At 50.6% G+C, this 24803-nt stretch overlaps 1 long non-coding RNA gene and 1 other non-coding gene across 2 annotated transcripts; both read right to left on the bottom strand.

Annotated features, from left to right (window-relative positions):
- Positions 1–9888: 9888 nt before the first annotated feature.
- On the bottom strand, positions 9889–9970 carry TRNAS-CGA (transfer RNA serine (anticodon CGA)). The gene has a single exon. It is a non-coding gene; the product is annotated as a tRNA-Ser (tRNA).
- Positions 9971–14578: 4608 nt separating this feature from the next.
- LOC127041795 (uncharacterized) lies at positions 14579–24189 on the bottom strand. The gene is made up of 3 exons (XR_007771716.1): positions 24093–24189; positions 16703–16789; positions 14579–15060 (listed from the first exon to the last, which is right to left on the bottom strand). It is a non-coding gene; the product is annotated as an uncharacterized LOC127041795 (long non-coding RNA).
- Between the last annotated feature and the right edge of the window lie 614 nt (positions 24190–24803).

The raw sequence follows: 24803 nt of genomic DNA, 5'->3' as shown, positions 1-24803 counted from the left end.
AAGTAAATAAGTCATAACCACTTATATGTTTGATGAATATTGCTGCTTCTCTGCATTAATGGTCCCTGAGCAGTTCACGATTCTCTCTAACATTGCAGTTCTCCTCAAATACTTGCTGAATAATTACTGTGCACTGTTGTTGATCTGGAGCTCATCTGAGAGCACTTTATTCGGTCATTCAATGTCTGAAATTCAAGATCCGATGGTTAGTTTGAACATCAGGGCTCTTGGGTCCTACTCCCAACTCTGCCACTGGCTGGCTGTGTGACCTAAGACAAGTCAATTCTCCTTTCTCAGCCTCAGCTTCTCCCTCTTTCAAGTAGGGATAATAATGATCCGCTCCTACCTACCTTACGGTATGTGGAGGGAGGACTGGCTCTAGGTTTTTTGCTGCCCCAAGCAAAAAAAAATGTGTCTGTCCCCCCATCCCCCTGGTGCCCGAGCCCTGGGCTCTCCCCACACCCGCTGCCTCCACAGCTCTGGGCCTCCTCCCACCCCCACCCCCCTGCTGCCCCACCCCTGGGCTCTACCTCCTGACCCTCACCCCCCTGCTGCCCCAGCCCTGGGCTCTCCTCCCCACACCCGCACTCCCTGCCAAGCCAGCCCTGGGCTCTTGCACACATACACCCCATGCTGCCCCAGCTCTGGGATCTCCCCTCACCAGTGCTCCCCCACCCACACCCCCCCTGCTGCCCCAGTCCTGGGCTCTGCCCCCTTCACCTGGACCCCCTGCTGCCCCAGCCCTGGGCTCCTCCCCCACCTGCACCCTCCTTCTGCCCCAGCCCAGGGTCACTGGTAACTTGCTCCCAGGGTGGGTCATTCAGCAGGAATTTTGGATGTGCACAGAACACAGGATTGGTTCCCACATGGTTACAGAGCTACAGTAAAGTGAAACAATTTTCAGCTTGTGTGATTGGAAGATATCTGGATGCATATTGTAAGACTGTCCTCCATAAATGAAGAAAAGTTGAGGTGCCTTTATTATTCTTTCTTCCACTCTTTGTTTCTATGGGGAATTTGCCAATGCAATATCACTGTCTTTCGTTTAAACAAACAAAAAGGCAATGGCTGTTGAAAATAGCAATTCCAGTCCTAAAAGCCTCTGGGAAGCATTTCTTGCTCAATTTTATCCTACTTTTTCTACAGGAAATTACAGTGGATCAGTACATTTGTTTTGGGAGAAATAAAGTACCAGCTGCCCAAACTGAGCTTGAGCACTCCTGAATTTTGAGGTGTTCAGATCTGGAAGGCAGGTGCTGGATTCCCTTTCTGAATATTAGCTCAATCTGGAAAGGAAAAGTCAATTTCTGCTTCCATGGCTCAGAAGTGGAAATCCTCCTGCGTGCCTGGTACTATATCTAAAGCTGCCCAGGTCCAGTAGAGCTTCCCCTCTCTTACTTTTCATTTTAAATTCTAGTGGGACCCACATACCTCCCTTGCTAGGCTTCAGATAGAGAGGGGCACTGTCCATTTAGTCCCCCCAATTCCTTCTTTGGGGGCTGCAAGGTGAGGTCACACCAGTGTCCCTAAGCCAGTCTGGGGATGTCTTCTGAAGTGGGTATATGGGCCAAAGCCTTCTACTCCTTGGGCACATTTGTTCCCCATTCACAGTGCCACCCCGCTCTAGCAGTGAGCTCTCCATTCACAGCAAGCTGCAGCATGAGCTTTCAGCTACCATACTCCCTCCTCCTCCCTTCCCTGTTGATAGCACCCAAGGGAATACTGGGAAATGTAGTTCTTTCCCTGCTCCAGGGCTGACTCTATAGGCAGGGAGCTAACCAAGGAACTACAGCTCCCAGGGCCCCCTGTTGGGTCTCAGCTCCCAGGCTTCAGAGTAGCAGCCGTGTTAGTCTGTATCCGCAAAGAACAGGAGTACTTGTGGCACCTTAGAGACTAAGAAATTTATTTCAGCATGAGCTTTCCTGAGCTACAGCTCACTTCTTCGGATGCATAGAATGGAACACACAGACAGGAGATATTTATACATACAGAGAACATGAAAAGATGGAAGGATGCATACCAACAGGAAGAGTCTAATCAATTGAGATGAGCTATCATCAGCAGGAGAAAAAAAAACCTTTTGAAGTGATAATTAAGATGACCCATAGAAGGTGTGAGGAGAACTTAACATAGGGAAATAGATTCAATTAGTGTAATGACCCAGCCGTTCCCAGTCTCTCTTTAAGCCTGAGTTAATTGTATCTAATTTGCATATTAATTCAAGTTCAGCAGTTTCTCTTTGGAGTCTGTTTTTGAAGTTTTTTTGTTGCAAAATTGCCACCTTCATGTCTGTCAGTGAGTGGTTAGAGAGGTTGAAGTGTTGTCCCACTGGTTTTTGAATGTTATGATTCCTGATGTCAGATTTGTGTCCATTTATTCTTTTGTGTAGAGACTGTCCAGTTTGGCCAATGTACATGACAAAGGGGCATTGCTGGCACATGATGGCATATATCACGTTGGTAGATGTGCAGGTGAACGAGCCCCTGATTACGTGGCTGATGTGATTAGATCCTATGATGGTGTCACTTGAATAGATATGTGAACAGAGCTGGCATTGGGCTTTGTTGCAAGGTTAGGTTCCTGGGTTAGTGTTTATGTTGTATGGTGTGCAGTTGCTGGTGAGTATTTGCTTCGGGTTGGGAGGCTGTCTATAAGCGAGGACTGGCCTGTCTCCCAAGATCTGTGAGAGTGAGGGATCATCTTTCAGGATAGGTTGTAGATCTTTGTTGATGTGCTGGAGAGGTTTTAGTTGGGGGCTGTAGGTGATGGCTAGTGGCGTTCTGTTATTTTCTTTGTTGGGCCTGTCCTGTAGTAGGTGGCATCTGGGTACTCTTCTGGCTCTTTCAATCTGTTTTTTCACTTCAGCAGGTGGGTATTGTAGTGGTAAGAATGCTTGATAGAGATCTTGTAGGTGTTTCTCTCAGTCTGAGGGATTGGAGCAAATACGGTTGTATCTTAGAGCTTGGCTGTAGTCAATGGATCATGTGGTGTGTCCTGGATGGAAGCTGGAGGCATGTAGGTAAGTATAGAGGTCAGTGAGTTTCCAGTATAGGGTGGTGTTTATGTGACCATCACTTATTGGCACAATAGTGTCTAGGGAAATGGACCGCTTGTGTGGATTGGTCTAGGCTGAGGTTGATGATGGGATGGAAATTGTTAAAATCACGGTGGAATTCCTCGAGGGGTTCTTTTCCATGAGTCCAGATGATGAAGATGTCATCAATGTAGCACAAGTGGAGTAGGGGCGTTAGGGAACGAGAGCTAAGGAGGCATTGTTCTAAGTCAGTCATAAAGGTGTTGGCATACTGTGGGGCCATGCGGGTACCCATAACAGTGCTGCTGACTTGAAGGTATATATTGTCCCCAAATGTGAAATAGTTGTGGATGAGGACAAAGTCACAAAGTTCAGCCACCAGGTTAGCCATGTTATTATCGGGGATACTGTTCCTGACAGCTTGTCTTTGTGTGGAATGTTGGTGTAGAGGGCTTCTACCTCCATAGTGGCCAGGATGGTGTTTTCTGGAAAATCACCGATGGATTGTAGTTTCCTCAGGAAGTCAGTGGTGTCTTGAAGATAGCTAGGAGTGCTGGTAGCATAGGGCCTGAGGAGAGAGTCCACATAGCCAGACAATCCTGCTGTTAAGGTGCCAATGCTTGAGATGATGGGGCATCCAGGATTTCCAGGTTTATGGATCTTGGGTAGCAAATAGAATACACCTGGTCAGGGTTCTAGCCATGTGTCTGTACAGATCTGTTCCTGTGCTTTTTCAGGGAGTTTTTTGAGCAGATGGTGTAGTTTCTTTTGGTAATCATCAGTGGGATCAGAGGGTAATGGCCTGTAGAATGTGGAGTTAGAGAGCTGCCTAGCAGCCTCTTGTTCATATTCCAACCTATTCATGGTGACGACAGCACCTCCTTTGTCAGCCTTTTTGATTATGATGTCGGAGTTGTTCTTGAGGCTGTCGATGGCATTGTGTTCAGTACGGCTTAGGTTATGGGGCAAGTGATGCTGTTTTCCCACAATTTCAGCCTGTGCACATTGATGGACGCAATCTATGTAGAAGTCCAGTCTGTTGTTTCGACCCTCAGGAGGAGTCCATGCAGAATCCTTTTTATTATAACGTTGGTAGGAAGGATTCTGTGGGTTAGGATGTTGTCCAGAGGTGTGTTGGAAGTATTCTTTGAGTCGGAGATGACAAAAGTAGGATTCTAGGTCACCGCTCCCAGGCTGGATCTCTCTTAGCTGCTGCCCCTGCAAACGGGCTGCCCCAAGTACCTGCTTGCTTTGCTGGTGCCTAGAGCCACCCCTGGGACCGACACGTTTGTTTTCATCCTCTGAGTCAGGAAACCCACAAATGCCTCTTCTTTTGTACTGGGGCAGGCAAAAATAAGGTGACACTAAATTCTTCTGATTGCTAAAAGCAGATTTAGGGAGTTGTGTATTTTTGAAAAAAAATAAAAAATAATATCCTTCTAACTAGCAGCATGAGATAAAAAAAGAACACAGACAAACCTTGTCAGTAAGGGCTAATGTCCTAAATGGGAAATCAGCAGCGGTTTGTAGCTAGGGGAGTGTACAGTCTGAATGTGTATGACCTGACCCCAGCCCCCACCCCCACATAGCAGTAGGGCTTGGCACTCTTTCTGTGCATTGGTGTGGTGGCTGAGTGGTTAACCAAGCAGTAACAATTCAGGGAGGTTCCCTGAGTTGGTTTTACTCCTCAGGAGATTCTGCACAATAAAAATTCTGTGCACAATAGTTTAAAATTCTGCAAATTTTATTTGCTAATAAATAAATGTGGAGGGGAGCAGAGGCTCTTGGATGCTCAGAGGTGGGATATCACCCTGCAGCCCCCTCTCCCTTCCAGGGAAACAGACTCTGTGGTGAGGCTGCACCTCTCTGCTGCTTTCTCCAGGAGCTCCCAAAAGACTCCCCAGAACTGCTCACGAGGGGTGCATGACCACTCTTGTGGCTTCCCTTTGCTTCCCCATCAGAAAGCCTGAGCAGCTGGCCCCGGGTGATTTGAAAGGGCCCGGGGGTTCCTGCCACCACTACCGGCAGCACAGTGGGGCTAATGCAGATTCCTGCCCACCCTTGCTTCACACGGCGCACCACTCCCAGAAGCATCTGGCACGTCCCTGCGGCCCCTGTGGGGTGTGTCTCTTGCATGCTGCCCCCGCCCCAAGGGCCAACTCTGCCGTTGGAACTGCGGCAATGGGAGCTGCAGGGGTGGTGCCTGTGGGCAGTGGTGCCAGGGGACTCCTCCAGCCTCCTCCATGTAGGATTTGTGCCAGATGGGGGTGTGGGTCACTTTCAGGAGCTGCCTGAGATATGTGCCACATCCCAACTCCCTGCTCCAGCCCAGAACCTGAACCTCATGCACCCAAAATCCCTCCCAGAGCCTGCCACTGCCCCCTTGCACCCCAACCCCCTGCCCCAGCCCAGATTCCGCACCCCATCCACACCCAAACTCCATCCCGGAGCCCGCCACTGCCCCCCTTGCTTTGTTGGCGGCTTTGTTCCAGTGGCTGGGGAAACACCACAACATTAAAGAAACCAACGGTACCAAGTCCTGCAGCGTCACCTGTGGGGTTTCCACAAGAGCATCCATGCTGAGGAGCCAGTCAGCATGTGACTGTATGACCGGATCAAACGACAGCTGGCCGAGTTCCAGGAGATGAGGCTGCAGCTGGCCGATAAGAGCGGGAGCACTGAGTGAAGGGAGGGGCAGCTCCCCTAACATTTTTGCAGCCTGCAGGGAATGGAGACAAAGCAGGGGGATGCGGGGACTCAGGGCAGGATCTGCGGATCTGATAGTGCAGGACCACAGTCGATGGAGGAGGAGAGAGAGTCCCGCAAGAGGAAGCTGCTAGTGGGAAGCAATAAGTGCAGAGTACAAACCAGCCGGCTGAGAGTCACTGGGGTCTAGAAAATGAAATGGCAGCAGATCCCATGGTGTAATGGGCAGCACTCAGGACTTTGGATCCTGGGTTTAAATCTCAGTGGGACCTCCTGGAGCAATGCTGGTTTCCTGCAAAGCCATGGAGCTCAATGTGTTGGCTCCCCTCCCTCAGGGTGAAATAGAGTGAGTTTTTTCCCTCCTGCTGGGTGATTGATGCCCACTGGAGATAGGTCTTTGGTCCAGCCAGTTCAATGAGCTGGCTGCTATAGGTTGGGGTCCTTGAACTTAACACTCTGGCTGGAGAGCCCTGTGGGTTGACCATATGGTTGTTTCTCACTGCTTCACCTGATGTCCACAACTTTGGTCCCTGCAGCTGCCACACTCTTCCTCTTGCCCACATGACATTCAAAGGAAGGAGTGCCAGGGCCAGGCTTCATAGTCAGGGCTAGGCAGGAAGGAGGAAGAGTCCCAGGCTGGAGCCCAACACATCTTTCCTGCTCTGGGCACCTAGAGCAGAGGCGGCTGGTGCTGACAGCTCCAAGGGAAGGTTTATAAGCCACAGAGCAACCGAGGGCAGGGCAAGAGGAGGAGATAACCATGCCTGTGTGTGGCCAGCAGACAGCCACAAAGGCACCCGGCCAGCCTGCTCCATGCCATGCCAAACCCCCACTGAAGGCCACCCACAGACCAGCACTCGTTCTGCGGCCGGCATCACAAGGTGGTTGGAAAGCAGGTGGGGCCTCTGACCATTCCTAATGCAACCCCCTCAACCCCTAATCCATCCACGAATCAAGGAGACAAGACCCTCAGTTGGGCAGCAGAGGTGCAATGGGTTAGTGTACAGGACTTATAGTAGCAGTGCTGAGGGGAATGATGCTGAAGCTGTGAGTTTAAACCTCACCTAAAGCACTAGTTTTCTTTAAGCAAATGGCTTCTGCAAATCATTTTGTCCTGCAGAAAATACAATTCCAGCTCAGAAGACACCGAGGTCCCCTTGCTTTACAGAGAGCAGGGCAGATTCCACAGATCTACCAGGCTCTGCTCTCTACCAGCCACCTGTGTCAGGAGGGGTCAGACAGAGCACTGCCCCTGACTCCCCCTCAGTCTTTGATCCCCAAACCACCTGTGTGCTCACTCTCTTCGCTGTGAGACTCCAACCCTGCCTGGCCTTCTATATTTTGATGTGTTTTTCATCTGTCGTGTTGATCTGCATGTGGGTCCTGTGTGATTTTGGTGGATGCCTGGCATAGTTTTGGGTGTGTGTGTGTATGATTTTTGCATACAGATTGTTTTTTTTGCTTAGTATTCTTTTGGTATGTGGGTTTTGTGCTTTCTTGTTGTGGGCTTTTGCTGTATTTTTTGGTGTGGATTTGTTCTTTCTATATTTTGTGTGGCTTTCCCTTATGTGTATATGGCTCTGTGTGCTGTGTGGGTTTGGTTTTTGTTTATGTCTGTGTGGGCCTGTGCAGTGTGTGATTTTCTCTTTCTCTCTGTGTGTGTTTGTCTCTCTGTTTGTATCTTCATGTGTATATTCACAGGAACTTTTCAGAATCTCCACAGCTTTGCCAATTTTCACCAGGAATTTTTCTCCATTAACAAATTCTCACGTGTTCCCTACCAGTTTGTGACCATTGCCCCAGGGGCATGTCAGTCTCAAGGTTCTGATTTCCCATTGACCCTTCTCCCTTCTATTGGGACTGGGAACTAGCCAACCAAAAACCCCACTAAGTTTTAGTAAAGGGCCAACAGTCCTTTACACAAGCCAGCCCCATGAGGGTCACCGATGGCCAGAGAAGGCAGCACAAGCTGGTCCCATGGTGTAATAGGCAGCACTCAGGACTCTGAATCCTAGAGTCTGAGTTCAAATGTCAGTGGGACCTTGTGCTGGTTTGTGGTAAAGCCCTGGAGCTCAAAGTGCTCAATTTCCCTGTTTCCAGTTGTTTAAGAGTGAGTCTTTCCCCTCCTGCTGGGTGACTCACACCCACTGGAGCCAGGTCGTTGGTTGAGATGGCTGCAATGGATTGGGGTGTAGAAGTGGCTGTGGCTGCCTGTAGTCCTGTGGTTTGACCTGGTGGTTGGGATTCTTGCTGCTTCACCTGATTCCCACAAGTCTGGCCCTTGTGCTTGCTGCCACACTTTTCCTTTGGCCCACACGGCGCTTGAAGAAAGGAATGCCAGGGCTGGGATTAATAGTCAGGGCTTGGCAGGAGGGAGGTGGAGCCCAGCCTGGAGCCCCTCACACCTTCCCTCCTCCGGACACCTAGAGCAGAGGCTGCTGGTGCTGACAGCTTCAAGGGAAGGTTTATAAGCCACAGAGCAACTGAAGGCAGGGCAAGAGGAGAGGAGGACCATGCTTATGCATGGCCAGCAGACAGCCACAAAGACCCCCAGCCAGGCTGCTTCCTGCCATGCCAAACACCCACTGAAAGCGACCCACAGACCAGCATGCAGGGCAGCTGCTGATGCTCTGTCGCCAACATCAGAAGAAGCTAGGAAAGCAGGGCCAGCCCCCTGGTGTGGCCCCTGTCTGTTCCCACTCACAGTGCTCACTTTTGCCGTGGGGCAGGAGACTTTACCCCAAGAGGCTTTTCCCCAGCTAGCGAGAAGCAGAGAAACATGCAGGTTCCCAAGGCGCTATGTAGCAACCCCCTCAACACAGGGACAGGCGCACTCTTGGAAGAGGGAAACTGCTCTACACGCCAGCCCGGGCAGCTGCCCATTTTCTTTCGCAAGTCAGGAAGGGCAGAGGCTAGAGTGGAAGCACCTGGGGCTCATGCCCCAGTCTTTGTGACACTCACCCCTGAATTCCTTCCCAGGACTCTAGCTGAAGCCAGAGCACTGGCCTGAGCGGCCAAGAAGAGGTTCCAGCCCTGAAGGGAGCAGGAATTTCAGCACGAAGGTAAAACTGCAGCAACACAACCATGAAATAACTTGAACTCTCAACTCCTGCTCTGAAGTCAGATGCCTTATCCATTAGGCCACATGAGAAAAGCCCCTCCAAACACTTCTTTAGAAAAGGCAGACACTGTGTTTCTCGGGTCTTCTACTGAGGGGGGCTGAGACTCTCTGGGCACAAGAAGTAGAGTTCCCAGCAACACGTGAGAATTAATTCTATGGAGCCAGGTGCAGGACTTTGGCAGGCAGGCTCAGGCATGGGGGATTGGGGTGCAGTGGACGGGCTGGCTGTCTAGGTGAGGAGATGTAGTGATCCTCAGGTGCAGGAGGGAGGAAGAATTGGCAGTGGCCGTGGAGAAGAAGAGGAGGGGTGGAGGTTCTTAGCAAGCCTGGCTAGCTCAGTCAGTAGAGCATCAGGCTCTTAATGGGAGGAGCCAGGGTTTGAGCTGCTGTCCAGGGACTCAGCTTTAAAGTTGCCTTGTGTGCCAGCAGTCAATTGATTCCTGGTGGTGCCCAGAGCCATGTGTGGGACAGAGGCTGAGACTTGTGGCACCTGCTCTGCAGCAGGGATCCTGGCAGCTCAGACTCAGGGAAGGCTTCTGCACTCAGAGCCGCTGACTTTGAGAGTTCCCGGGCGGAGCTCAATGCCTGCTCCACCTCAGGCCCTGCCCCTAAACCATCAAATCTCTTCCTATTCGACCCTGCCCCACTTCTTTCTCTCCTCACTCCTTCAGCACACCCCATCAATGGCCAGCAGAAGGAGAAGCTTGTCAGCCAGGCCTGCTAGGTGGGAGGTGCAGGGGCAGAGGTGGCTACTGGGCACCTTTTTTTTTTTCTGCAGCCCTGTAGCACCCATGGAATCGCTGACTTGGCTCCTTTTGCACGCTAGAGAGAGGAGCAGAACCAGGGCTATGGCTGATCTATGGGGCACAGGGTGAGTGCCAGAGGCGTCAGGTGCTGAGAAGTGGTCCCAGGCATCTCTATGAAAGGAGCAGAACAGGATTTACTTGGGGTGGGGAGAGAATTGAGAGTGTCTCAGGGGTTGTGGAAAGGTATTGCCCGAGTTAGAGACTGGTTAAAACACAGGCCTCACTGTGAGCAGGATTTGAACCTGCGCAGGGGAACCCTATTGGATTTCGACTCCAACATCTTAACCACTCGGCCATCACAGCTGTGAGCACAAAGCTACCCCACTGCCAGAGAAACTGGTAAAGAATCACAATGCCCAGGCATGAAGTCATCTGAACTACAGAATTCCCACAGGAAACCTGGCTCCCAAAGCACAGGGGGGATTTGGGGTTTGTTCTCTTTGCTTAGCCATGTGCAGTCGCACAGAGAGCGCGTTTAAAAGTCTCCCCTCCCACAGAGCGGGAATGGGAAATGATTCTCAACTTGAAGCTTGATGTGAATGAGGATGTCTGGGCCACAGAGCCAGGGACTGACCTTTGCTATAGAAACCAGTGACGCACAGAACCAGGCTAAGGAAAATGTTTCCTGGAGTCAGTAACTGGAATAGCAGCAGTATTGTGCAGAGAAATGTCTCACAAGAGGAGTCAGCGCATTGGTGGTTCGGTAGCAGAAGTCACAGATACAGCGGGGGAGGTCTGTGGATCGGGAGTGAGGGGCACTGGCAGAGCAGTGAGAGGGGAGCCCAGGGCTGGGATAACAGGGGCTGTGGGTCAGGACAAGCAGTTCTGCGCAGAGTGTTCAGAGGTGCCCTGTATCTGCCCTTTCTCTGCACCGTCCCTGCTCCCAGAATGCACCAGGCCCTGGACTGAACTCTTCCCCTGCAGGCTGAGCTGGTTTCGTTTGCTGTGATCCTGTTGGATAGGGAGGGGGGGAAGTGACAGTCCCAGCCCAGAGCCAACGCCCCTCTGTCACCCAGCACCCTTGGCCCCACATCCACCCAGCCTAGTAGAGAACTCAGCAGGGCAGGGCAGCCAGGAGCTGTGCCCTGCCAGGCGCTCAGGGGCATCTACCCTGCAGCTGGGGGATTTCCCCAGCGTGGTCCATGGGAGCTCACGCACTAATGGGGTAGCGGCAGCAGCTGCGTGGTGGGTTGGGCTGGTGACCCGGGTCCATCTCCTGGGGTCGGTTGGGTTTATGCTCAGGCGACTGGCCCCAGTTACCGGCCGAGCCCCCCAGCCATGCTGCTGCTACTAGCGCACTAGCCTTGGGTGGAGGCTGCTGGCTGGCTGGACCCTGAGGGTGGATCTGGCACTAGGGGAAACCCTCCGGCCTGGAGATTCGTTGCTGAGATTCCTGGGAGCTGCCCATCCCCATGGCTTGTGTGGCTGCCCCCCGGGGCCCAGCAATGGCTCTGGAGGGCGACTCGCATCACCTGGGGGGAGGTGATCCAGGCAGTGGGCAGCCGGGGGGTCTGACTTACTGATAAAATTGGTCTCTTCACTCCATGGTGCTCGGCGGCCTGGGTCAATACCGACACCTCCCAGGAACAGGTCGGGGTTGAGTGGGGTTAGAATTTCCCTCCAAAGCGATTTTAGGGTCTGATCCTGCAAGTTCCCCATGTACCTAGTACAGGATGGGTCCAGGCACCTCACCCGCTCCAGTGCTGGCGTGTACAGCAGAGAATTGGAAGCGGCAAATAGAGGGGTCCTATAAAGAGACTAGAAATACAAGAAGTTACTTTTGAAAGGAGAAAAGAAAAAGATGACATTCCCGAGCTGTTTAATAGGGCAAACTGCCCCTTGCAGGCTGTGAAGGGAAATCTCAGGGGTTGCGTTCACCTGTTCCCAGGGCTGTGTCCTCAAGACAGATTTGTGGGAGAAAGGAAATCACCACCGAGAGAGGAGTTGGGCTCAGTGTGGATTTTTGTGCTTTGGCAGGAAATTTAGGACCTGGGACTGGAGCCTTAAAGAGGGAGCGGGTGAAGGCTCCCCTCTGCTTTCAGGCTGAAGGAATCCTGGGTTTGGTCAGTCCATCCGGGGGGTCACATCGCTCCCAGGCAAAGAGAGGAGGAGAACTCCCCCCACAATGACACATGCAGATCCTGGAGAAGAAGAAAGAGACAAGAGACCAGCAGCAGGTGAAGGTGACTGAGGAGGGGAATCCCTTGTGCATGTTACAGAGCACTTGGGAAGCTGTGGCCGTTCAAACACACTGAGTTTTACTAATGAGCAATGCCAGACTGCTGTGACTCGGAGAACAGTTCAGGTGTCATAATGGACAAACAACTCAGCATGAAATCCCCGTGTGATGCTGTGGTCGTCCTTGGATATACAGACAGGAGAACAGTGACTAGATATAGGGCACTAGTGTTATCTCTGTGTACAACATTGGTCAGATCAACACTGGACTCTTACACACAGTCGTCCCTGCCACATTTTAAGATTAAGAATGAAAAACTGGACGGGGGGGCAGAGAAGAGGGAAAAAAAGCGTTGAAAAGTTGCCTTCCATTGCGAGACAAGAGCTCAGTCTGCTCAGTCTATCACAGAGAAGACCAAGAGGTCACTTGATGACAATGCGTAAATCCCCTCCCAAAGAGAAAATCCTGGGTACTGAAGGGCTCTTTAACCCAGCAGCAAAAGGCAGAACAAGAACCAGTGGCTGGAAGTTAATGGCAGAGAAACTAAAATGAGAAATAAGGGACACATTTGCAATCAGGTGATTAAACACTGGAACAAAGTACCCAGGGCAATGATAGATTCTCCACCCCACATGAGGGTGGCAAGAGGGGACGGGGGAGGGGCTGAAGAAAGTGCTCTCGGGTGAGATAGAAAACCATTTCTCTCCGGTGCTTGGCTGGTGGCCTTGCTCTCATGCTCAGGGTCTCCCTGATCTCCACTGCTGGGGTCAGGAAGGAATTTCCCCCAGCTCACACTGGCAGGGATGTTGGAGTTTTTGTCATCCTCTGCGGCATGGGGCACAAGTCACTTGCCTGGATCAGCTGGGTACATCTCACCAAATCAATTCCAGTGCAGGGGCCTCCCGTATTGGTTCCCCTCTGCCTCTCCTATGCTGTGCCTGTGGCACACAAAGGGATATTCTCCTAAGGGCTGGAATATTTTGTTTAATCCTGGTTGTTGGGCTCAGTGCAGGGTTGACTTTGTTGCCTGTCACGTGTATGGGGGTTAGACAGGATTATTTAGTTGTCTTGATTGGCCTTAAAATCTAGACATGGATGTTCTGGCTACAATGTTGCAGTGTCTGACCCGTGGTCTCTCCAGCTCCCAGGGGCCTCGTTCCAATCGAATTCCAGGCCAGGATTCAGAGACTGGCAGCTGCAGGGCAAGGCAATGGGGGCTGGTGGGAGTCACTTTGAGGCTGTCACTAGTCACAGAAAACAGAACCTCTCCCAACATCCCGACTGCTGCCCATCAGGAGATCTGGCCATAGGGGAGTCAGGCCAGTGCCCCCCATGGAAGGAATCAGGCGGGATGGAAACCCCCAGGATGGGGAGTTGTGTGTTTCAGCCGTGTTGGTATCACTCAAACACATGCACTTTGCCCACACGCAGAGCCAGTTCGTGCTGTAAAACCCCCAGACCCACAAGGGATGTGTTAATCTCAGCACAAGTTCTGCTTTAACCCATTAGAAATAACCCTGTAATTATTGTGGCATCTCAGTGCCAGAGGACGCCAAACCCCTGAGCTGTCAGTGGAGGGCCAGGTGTAGTGTCACTCGACACTGTCAGTGCTTCAGCAGCGAGGCCTTGTACTTGCTGGCTCTGGTGGCTCAGACACATGGCTATGGAAAGGGGAAGGTTACACACACCCTCAGCCGCAGCCCTCACCCCTTCCTGCACCCCAACCCCCTACTCAGCCTGGAGCCCCTTCTTGTACCCTGACCCCCCCATTCCTGCCCTTCACGCCCCTTTACAGCCCTCACCCAGTCCCACCCCCCACCCCCCGTTGCAGCCCAGAGCCCCTTCCCATACCCTGAACCCCTCATTCCTGCCCTTCACCCCCCTTTACAGCCCTCACCCCCTCCTGCATCCCAACTTCCTGCCCAGCCCGGAGCCCCTTCCAGTACACTGAACCCCTCACTCCTGGCCTTCACTCCCCGTTACAGCCCTCACCCCCCTCCTACACCCCAAACCCCTGCCCAGCCCAGAGCCCCTTCCTGTACCCTGAACCCCTCATTTCTGGCCCACACCCCCCATTAGGACCCTCACCCCCTCCCGCACCCCAACCCCCTGCCCAGCCCAGTGACAGTGAGTGAGGGTGGGGAAGAGCGAGCCACCGAGGGAGGGGGAATGTAGTGAATCAGGGGCGGGGCCTCGGGCAGAGGTGGGGCCTTGGGGAAGGGGCGGGGTTAGGCTGTTTGGTTTTGTGCGGAAAGTTGGTAACCCTACTTCAGGCCTAAAGCCTGGGGTGACTTCTCCACTCCAATCTCTAGCCAAGCAAATTGGAGCCTGCAGGTTTCCAGGCCAGGATCACTTCGTGTCTCTCATTGGAGCTGCTCTGTACTGGCTCCCTACCCAGCCACTGCTGCTCCCCCAGAACCCCACCCAGACCTGCAGCCAGCTGTAAGCTCTGGGAGTCACAGCCTGTTCCACATGTGGCTCTGCATCCGTTCCTGGGGATTTCTCTCTGCATCCAGCTCTCTGTAGCTCCTCTCCTGCCATGTGGCCACCACTTCCCACAACAGCCCGGCCCTTTCCTGCTTCAGGACCGTTCCCGTGACCTGGCCAGAGGAAAGAGAAGTGCAGCGGGGAAGGAAATGGTGGGGATTGTAGTCCCATTCTTAGCAGATTTATCACAGTCCCAAACATAGGCTTAAAGACGCCGCAAAAAGACAAAGTTCCTCTCTGCCCTATCAGATTATGAGTCCCAAGGTTTTTGGGGTCACATTGATTGCCCCCTCTTGCTTAAAGAAACAGTCTTAAAGTCTGCAGCTGCCTTTTCAGCTCCTTTCTATACCTTTAACTGCAAACTTTATATTATATCCTTTTGGTAACACCCTGATTTCCTGTATTTTTTTACCGATTCAACTCCAAAAGATCCATGAAATGTTACCAAGAAATAGAAAATTGAGAAAGTCAGTGTGTTTGTGAAAATGTTCATATTTTTTAAAGCCATCTCTTGGGTCAGTGAACCCTGATCCATGGACATTCGAGCCACACTAAAGACTGGGCACCTGAAGGGAACATCCAGCTGAGAGACAAAGTTTTCCTCTTCCCCAGCAGCAGGCTCAGCAAAGCCAGCGTCACATGAGCTGGCAGGGACCATGTCCAGGACAGGTCGGTACATTTCCAAAACCTTGGAGACCATGGCCTGAGGCTCAGTAGGACTGACACTCTGTAGACCCGAGTTGAGGAAAAGAAAAGGGATGGACAGTGAAATGAAATGAAAAAAAATCCTCAATGTTTTAGCTTTGGGTTTAGATTTCCATTGAAAACCACAAAGGTTTCTTGAGAAATTAAAAAAATCCTTCAGCCCAGGCAGCCCGAGGTGCCAGGCTCCCTGGCAGGCCGAGACCTCAGCCACCTCTTGCCTCATGGCCTAGGCTCTCAATGCTCTGCTGGTTGCCTCCTCCCTTGAAGGCCCCCAGCAAAAAGAAACAAGCACATGCCTAGCAGAAGACGGTTTTGATTCATTGACCTTTGGGTTATGGACCCAGCACACTTCTGCTGTGTCACTCTGCTGGCTCTTTACCTACAGCCTCCAGCACCCACACTTGCCTTGCGAGCTCTAGCGCTGGCAGGCAGATGCACAGGCTGCTAGGCAGCAGCCTTGGTAACAGCAGACATGTCTCTGTGCTGCAATGGGTCAGTGTGTTTTGCTGTTAATCGAAAGGATGGTGGTTTGAGCCCACCCAGGGATGGTGATAACCCCTTGCTCCTCAAGACCTGCTGGGCTCCCTCAAAGGCCACCTCAACCCCATCTCTCTTGGCCTCAGTGGTTTCAGCTCAGGCCCGAAGACTGTGCTGGATGCGACTCAGAAATCCATCTCCCAACACCCATGCCGGAGGCTCAGGCTTAATCCTCAAGGCCGAACACAAAACCTTCAGCCAGGTGCGTTTTGCTCCATTCCCGCCTCTGCCCAAGCGGCAGTGGAGAAATGTAGGAGAAACACCGGCTAGAAGATGCCTCCCTCTCACTTCTCTGTAGGCTGTGACATTATTAATATCAACTGGGACCATATAGATCATTGCTGCCACCACTGTTATATGTTTGCAGCAAATATTGTGCAAAAGTTGTCCTGTGAGGTGTCCGTGAAAAGGTTATGATTTGCTGGTTATAATTATACTAGCTGTATGTGTGTACCATTTTTGTATCTGAAGTTATGAATATGGGCTATGTACTTGTATCTCAAATGTATTTGATTTCAAGTACCCTCAGTGATGTATTTGGTCAGCTTCTTGAAAAAGGACTATTCTCAGTAAGTGCCGAATCAAGAAACACTTCACTGACAATGCACTTTGGAAAATGCCAATCAACATCTGAGCTTTCCTGGGGACATTCAAACTAACATGTAAACAATGGCGTAGGCCTGCAAATTGAATCATGCATGGACATGTGACCTGCCCATGTGACTCCAGACTCCATCTTGCTGCTGTCATTTTCCTAGGTCAGCCCTAGGACCAATCCTATTCAACTTATTCATAAATGATTTGGAGAAAGGGGTAAAGAGTGAGGTGGCAAAGTTCACAGACGATACTAAACTGCTCAAGATAGTTAAGACCAAAGCAGACTGCGAAGAACTTCAAAAAGATCTCACAAAACTAAGTGACTGGGCAACAAAATGGCAAATGAAATTTAATGTGGATAAATGTCACGTTGGAAAAACATAACCCCAACTATACATACAATATGATGGGGGCTAATTTAGCTACAACTAATCAGGAAAGAGATCTTGGAGTCATCATGGATAGTTCTCTGAAGATGTAGCAACGAATTGACACACATGACCCCAAGATGAGATCATTAATACACTAACCTGAGGAGAAGGACACCCCAACACTAGTAGGGAGAGGAAATACAAAAAGGGAAGAGGGGAGAAACCCCTACTGAACATGCATTACACCTAGCGACGGCGGCAGAACAGATTATCGGCTACTCAACCCAAGAACGGGATCTGCATGTTGCTGTAGACAGATCAATGAAAAGCTCCACTCAGTTCACAGCTGACAGCAAAAAAGTTAACATTAAGTTAGTATTCATAAGGAATGGGCTGGAGAATAACACCGAACATTTGTATACAAACCAAGGGGGAAGCCTCCAATACTCTGGGACCACCCTGCCTACTAGAGCGCTGCACACAGGATATTTTATATCTATCTTTGAGAACTGGGGAAGAAATGGGTCTAAAAAGAAACATTTGCTAATGAGAGAAAACCACCCGAATATGAAGATATTTTATATTAAGTGAGAGTAATTGGACAGTGGAAGTTCAATTAACAGACAGCAATAATTCCCCCCCACACACACACACCATTCACATGGCAGCAGGGAGACCTTTGAGGAGGTGCTTTAAGAGGGTATGTGAGGGGAGTGTGGAGCAGGAAAACTTCCTGGCAGTGGGGAGGAGGCAGAAGCAGGGGCAGGCAGGTGACTGGCACTTGGGGGTAGCAGCAGCCAGGACTGCGTAACCTTGTGCTGGACAGTCTCCACTGGGGACTTTTTCATCCTGTCTCCTTCCTCGCCAGCAGAGAATGGCCACCCCAGCCCACCCCAGAGGCAGCTGTGTCTCAGGGCTCTGCAAACTGCATCCATTAAGTCCCTTCTCATTTGGGGAATGATACAAAACAATTTCCCAAAGAAAGGAAGAAAATTTGCTGCAGGTCAAACGGGTGTGAAAATATCCCAAATCTGAGATTGTTAAATTAACATTGGAGAATTAAAGAGAAAATGGGGCAAAATCTGAAAAGGAGACTAGAGAAAGTGTCAATAATTGCTCCACCAGCACCGACCCCTCATGGAGCCCTTGCTGCTTTTACAGCTGAGAGGAGACTTCCTCTCTCTGATGTCTGGCCATGCTGGAATGTGGTGACCCAGTGAAGCTGACTTGAGGCTGATGCAAGATAAGCAAAGCTGAACCAGCTGCCCAGGGTACGGGTTTGGAAGTCAGAATAGGGGAGTGGGCCTGGGTTCCCCTACATCAGTGGTTCTCAACCAGGGATACGTGTACCCCGAGGGTACGCAGAGAACTTCCATCAACCCATCTAGTTAATTACCTTATTTTGCCACAGGCTACAGAAAAAGCACCAGCAAAGTCTGTACGAACTGACATCCCCGCACAGAGAGTGACTCGTACACATGGCTCTGTGCCCCTGGCACTGACAGGGGAGCGCAGGGCTCACACCCCTGGGGTGTATGGAAAATTCTCAGGTACAAGGAGACGGTTGCCAGCCACGCGCAATCCCCGAGCGTGGGGACAGGCAGCTGTTTCCAGATCGGACACTCGGGGCCCACAAGTGACCTACTGCCCGACACCAGCTCCTGGACTTACCTCTTGGGCAGGAGACCTCCCAGCCCCTCCCCCACTCTACCCCCTAATCTCCACTCCCCTCCCCGAGCTGGGGGAGAACCCAGGAGTCCTGGCTCCCAGCCCTGCCCCTCGCCGAGCTGGCGGGAGAACCCAGGAGTCCTGGCTCCCAGCCCTGCCCCTCCCCCACTCTAAACCCTAGCCCCCCCTTCCCCGAGCTGGGGGGAGAACCGACGAGTCCTGGCTCCCAGCCCTGCCCATCCCTGTATTTCCATAGGGCTCCACCCAACGCACTCCCACCCCCCGAGTGGGGCTCACAGTGGGGCACATCGGCGTGGGCAGAGACGAGGCCAGGGGAGAAGCAGGCACCTGGCAGCCCCCACCACACTGGGGGGCTCCGCGCAGCGGGGGGAGCGGGGCCAGGCCAAGACTCCGGGACACGAGAGTTCGCGCTGGAGCCAGAGCTTGGGGAAGGTGGGGTCGGGGATCTTTGGGGAGCGGGGTGGGAGGTGTGCGATAGACCCTTTGGACAAGCACCCCCATCATACAATCCGGGGTGGGTGGAACCATGCAAATGACATCAGCCTCAAAAGGCCTTTACAACAGATCACCAAAAGATGGCAGGGTAGAGTTCATAGTGACCCTGCTTACATCCTCCCCCCAGCCAAGAATTGATGGTCCTGATAAATCACATTCCCTATTATACCAACTCATTGGTATTGAATGCGAAGTTATGGCTAGCAAAAGTAGCCACCCATCTCTGCCTTGTAGCATCCAGCTTAGCCCTTGTTAACACTTAAGTCAGTGGATTGTTCTCTGTCCACACCTGAAACTGAGCACCACACAAGTAGTCTCGAAATTTCTCAGTGATGGCCCATATCAAGGCCAAGAACTGCAGCTGGTGGATGGGATAGCGAGTTTCGCTATCAGACTGTCCTCAGCTGGCAAAGCCTACAGATTTACATTTCCTTCCACTTCCTGGTACAGGACTGCTCCCAGACCCTCCAAACTGGCATCAGCATGCAGGATAAACTGTTTGTTTGGGTCAGCAGAGACTAGGACTTGCACATGAATCAGGCAAATAATTATTTCCCATAAAGCCCTGTCACTTCTTTCATCCGACCATGTCCCAAATGGAGAAGAGAGGAGCCCCTCCCGTGCCTCACGCCAGGAACACTAGATTGGAGGTGGGCGGGCGGGAGGGAGGGAGGGGATGAGGTGTTTATGATTCAGTCCAGGTCTGCTAGTGCTACAAAGGAGAAGATTTCTTTTCTCAATTCAGGTCAACTGGAATTGTTGTTACAGTGGGGGAGAGATGTCTCTCATCTGGTTCTTAGATGCTTTGGTGAGAGGGGACAGGCAGAGGTTTTTTTTTCTCTCTGCAGCTCAAATCGCACATTTCTTCTCTGGTTTTTGCTCTAGCTTGATTTCTCTCTTGCATCTCAGTTTTCTCTTTCTTGGCCTCATTCCAGAGCATTCACAGCCCAATTCTCTATCCTAACCCTGAGTCCTCTACTGCATCCTGAATGCCTCATTCTAACCCCACCTCAGAGTCTGCACCCCCAGAGCCACTGCCTTCATCCCTCTGCACTCCAACTCTCTGTCCCACGTAGCCTGATGTAGGGTGTACTAATAATATTAATTTGGATAATTTGATGAAAATTTAATTGATTAGCTTACATGTTATTTAATTTAATTGACTTACAAAGTTACATTTGCATTACTGCTATTCAAAAGGTACCTATGGCATTATATGCAACAAAGTTTTGGTTAATATATTCACAGCCTTCCTTGATAACCTGGTGGTAAGAGACACAGGACCAGCCTTGCAGTTCAGGTTTCTCACTTCTTAAGTGAAAGATGCAGTGCTTAGAAAAAGCTGGTGTTACTTAGGGTTTACTTGAATATGTTAAACTTAAAATCAAAACCTAATAAACAAAGAATAAAAACTTAGGGAAACCGAACTTAGCCTAGTTCCCTTGAAACTTAAAGTTTAAGAACAAGTACAGCCTGCTGATAGTACATAGAGAGAGAGTGGAGGAAGTAAGTCAGAATGATAGAGCAAAGTGCTCTAGCGAGGTGGATTACCTCTTTTATAGGGCACAAAGGCCGGAAATCCTTCCTCCTATGCCCAAATTTCATTCCTCACCCACAAAACATTAGGGTACGTTTACTTCATAGGCTAGTATGTTTGTGCTTGCTGACGACATGTACATATGCACATAAGTTACCTTGTAGCGTACCTGTTAAATCTGTGGGTACAACACTGAAAAAACCCTTATGCCATTCTCCATTGTCGATTGGTCTTGGTAAAGGTCTTAGACAGGCGTGGGTACTTATCTATTTAAGTAACATGATAAAGGTCGATTGTCCTCTCTGAGTAAAAGGTCACAATATAGGTATGCTAACTTTGCCTTAGCTTAACATACAGGATATGGCCTGTAGGTTCTCGTAAGTCATGTGTCTCAGTCCCCTAATCATTTTTATTGCCCTCTTCTGGACTCTCTCTAATTTGTCCACATCCCTTCTCATGTGGGTCCCAACTCCAAAAGTACTCACATTTCACCCCATTGGCCCCAAAATGCCAGCTTTTAATAGGTAAATAGGGTGCTGCCATGGTCAAGTCACTCTCGAGCTCTCCAGCGGAGCCTGCTGGTGGAGAACAAGGTGAAAATTAGCCAGGATGTCACTCAGTCAAATCCCTGTGCTCCTCGCAGGTGGTATCGGAAAGCTCCAGGATGGCTCACTTCCCTTTCTCTCATCAGCTTCAGGCCCCAGGGTTACAAATGCACAAACCAGTTGGGATTCTCCCCTGGCCTCAGGGTGTGGGGCTGCTCTGAGGGAATGGACTTGCACATTTGGGATATTAGTGCAAAGATACAATTTCAATTTCTCTTAGAGAAATTGGAGGGCAATTTATATTTCGTAAAAATCTTATTTAGTGAAAGGAAAGCTGCAGTGACAGCCTGGTTACTGGGGTGGAAAACACTTTCCTCCTGGGAGAAACAAGAAGTTAGAATTAGAAATTTACATCCTTTGTTCCAATGTTGGTACAGGTTTAATTTTGCTTCTGTGTAGGTTTGTTTCAGGCTGTGACCATTTTGGTTTATTGGGTTGTTTTGGTGTTTTTAGTTGGAATGGAACTTTTAATTGACATTTGCTGGATTTGAATGGCTGACCTGCAACACCAGTTTTGACATAGTTCTGCATATTTTATACAGATTTGGCCAGTATTCAAGGATTCAATTCCTTTAAAGGAGGTTTTAGTGGTCATGCTTATTTATTTGATGTTATTTTATCATTCTGCTGTAACACACTTTTTTGATAAAATGTTGAAATTATTAATTTACAGGATTTGTTAGTTTTTATTTTTTACAAACAAAGTTTTTCTTAATGTTTGGATTTTAAATTAAGCCTTGTTTTTGGTTTCAGTTTTTCATTTAGGTTTTGGTTACTGATGAGATCTTTAAGAGAACTTTGGATTCAGTACTAAAATTTGGACAGATTTAGAATATTTAAAGTAAATCCTGTTTACTATTTTATTTTAATAAAGTTTGTATTGCTGTAAACCGTACCAGGGGGGAGAGGAGATGAGCCTCACCTTTAACTGAGAAGGAACAGAGGCATGGCCCCCGTGAAGGGTGGGGACAGGTGATGGGGGGCACAACCCCCCAGTTTTTTTTGTCTAGCCCATCTCAGTTCCCCACTAAAGGAGAAGAGTCTGATGCCACCCCTGCTGGTCACTGGGTGTCACTGCTGCTCCATAGGAAACATGCTCTGTGCCTTACCCAGATTGGTGGGAAACACACTCTGTGCCTTACCGTGACTGGTCCATGGGTGTCACTGCTCGTAGAGGGCAGACACACGCTGTGCATTACGCCACCTGACCAGTGGGTGTCGCTGCTGTATCAAGGGAAACACCTTCTATGCATTACCTGGAATGACCACGAGGTGTCACTGCTGCTCCAAGGGATACATACTCTGTGTGTTACCCTGATTGGCCACTGGGTGTCACTGCTGCACCAAGCAAAACACCTTCTGTGCATTACTCTGACTGCCCACTGGGTGTCACTGCTGCTCCAAGGGAGACAGAAGAACGGCCAGAAGGGTTCAGACGCAAAGTCCATCTAGCCCAGTATCCTCCTGTCTTCTGACAGTGGCCAGTGCCAGGTGCCCCAGAGGGAATGAACAGAGCAGGGAATCATCAAGTGATCCATCTCCTGCCGCCCATTCCCAGCTTCTGGCAAACAGAGGCTACAGGCACCATCCCTGCCCACCCTGGCTAATAGCCCTTGATGGATCTATCCACCATAAACTTATCTAGTTCTTTTTTGAACCCTGTTATAGTCTTGGCCTTCACAACATGCTCTTGCAAGGAGTTCCACAGGTTAACTATGCAACCGCCCTGAGTTTACCTCCCCTCCCCTGGTCAGGTTGTATATGGAAAAGAGGATGAGGATGAGGAGAGCCATGATGTGTCTGTCACTGGCTGGTGCCTCAGCTTCCTCTAGGCAGCAGTACTGCAGGCTCCCTTGGTCTGTGCTCATGCAACTGTGTCTGGGGAAGGGGGAGTAGAGGCTCATGCTTCCCAGCCCCACACCCCACCCCCAGCAACTGGGGAATCCAGGCCAAATTTAACCCTAGTAGCTGGGCCGGGATTAGCCTGGGCTGGGGTAGGGCTGGGGAGGAATTGGGAAGGAGACAGATGCACCTGCTGTGAGGGAAGATCCTCCCATTCCCTGCCAACCCCCTTCACTCCTTGCAGCACAGCACAGCACCCCCTAGCGTTTCTTTCTCTGTCATGGGAGCTGTCTGCTGCCTGCTTCTCCCTTAGCATCATCTCTCCCCATCCTGGAGCACTGGCATTGCCCATCCTGTGCAAACAGGCAGGCCCTGGTGTGCCCCACGGCAATGCCCTGCAATTGTGTGGGCAGCTGTTGGATGGAGCCATATCGAAATATGGGGGTGGGTAAGGCTGGGGACCAGGACTCATGGGTTCTCAGCCCCGTCTGGAGCCCCTTCCTGTACCCTGACCCCCTCATTCCTGCTCTTCCCCCCCTTTATAGCCCTCACTCCCTCCTGCGACCCAAATTCCTGCCCAGCCCGGAGCCCCTTCCCGTACCCTGAACCCCTCATTTCTGGCCCTCAGCCCCCATTAGGACCCTCACTCCCTCCCGCACCCCAACCCCCTGCCCAGCCAAGTGCCAAGCGAGCCACCGAGGGAGGGGGAATGTAGTGAATCGGGGAAGGGCCTCAGGTGGGGCCTTGGGGAAGGGGCGGGGTTAGGCTGTTTGCTTTTGTGCGGAAAGTTGGTAACCCTACTTCAGGCCTAAAGCCTGGGGTGACCTCTCCACTCCAATCTCTAGCCAAGCAAATGGAATCCTGCATGGACATGTGACCTGCCCATGTGACCCCAGACTCCATCTTGCTGCTGTGATTTTCCTAGGTCAGCCCTAGGACCAATCCTATTCAACTTATTCATAAATGATTTGGAGAAAGGGGTAAACAGTGAGGTGGCAAAGTTCACAGATGATACTAAACTGCTCAAGATAGTTAAGACCAAAGCAGACTGCGAAGAACTTTAAAAAGATCTCATAAAACTAAGCGATTGGGCAACAGAATGACAAATGAAATTTAGTGTGGATAAATGTCACATTGGAAAAACATAACCCCAACTATACATACAATACAATGGGGGTTAATTTAGCTACAACTAATCAGGAAAGAGATCTTGGAGTCATCATGGATAGTTCTCTGCAGACGTAGCAATGAATTGACACATATGACCCCAAGATGAGATCATTAATACAGTAACCTGAGAAGAAGGACACCCCAAAACTAGTAGGGAGAAGAAATACAAAAAGGGAAGAGGGGAGAAACCCCTACTGAACATGCATCACACCTAGCGACGGCAGCAGAACAGATTATCGGCTACTCAACCCAAGAACGGGATCTGCATGTTGCTGTAGACAGATCAATGAAAAGCTCCCCTCAATTCACAGCTGCGAGCAAAAAAGTTAACATCATGTTAGTATTCATAAGGAATGGGCTGGAGAATAACACCGAACATTTGTATACAAACCAAAGGGGAAGCCTCCAAAACCCTGGGTCCACCCTGCCTACTACAGCGCTGCACACAGGATATTTTATATCTATCTTTGAGAACTGGGGAAGAAACGAGTCTAAAAAGAAACATTTGCTAATGAGAGAAAACCACCCAAATAGAAGATATTTTATATTAAGTGAGAGTAATTGGACAGTGGAAGTTCAGTTAACAGACACTAATAATCCCCCCCCTCACACACACACACCATTCACATGGCAGCAGGGAGCCCTTTGGGGAGGTGCTTTAAGAGGGTACGTGAGGGGAGTGTGGAGCAGGAAAACTCCCTGGCAGTGGGGAGGAGGCAGAAGCAGGGGCAGGCAGGTGACTGGCAGTTGGGGTAGCAGTAGCCAGGACTGCATAACCCTGTGCTGGACAGTCTCCACTGGGGACTTTTTCATCCTGTCCCCTTCCTTGCCAGCAGAGAAAGGCCACCCCACCCCCCCCAGAGGCAGCTGTGTCTCAGGGCTCTGCAAACTGCATCCATTAAGCCCCTTCTCCTTTGGGGAA

The sequence above is a fragment of the Gopherus flavomarginatus genome, assembly GCF_025201925.1.
Source record: "Gopherus flavomarginatus isolate rGopFla2 chromosome 13 unlocalized genomic scaffold, rGopFla2.mat.asm SUPER_13_unloc_4, whole genome shotgun sequence".
Taxonomy (NCBI): domain Eukaryota; kingdom Metazoa; phylum Chordata; order Testudines; family Testudinidae; genus Gopherus; species Gopherus flavomarginatus.
This window is presented reverse-complemented; position numbering and strand designations above follow the sequence as displayed.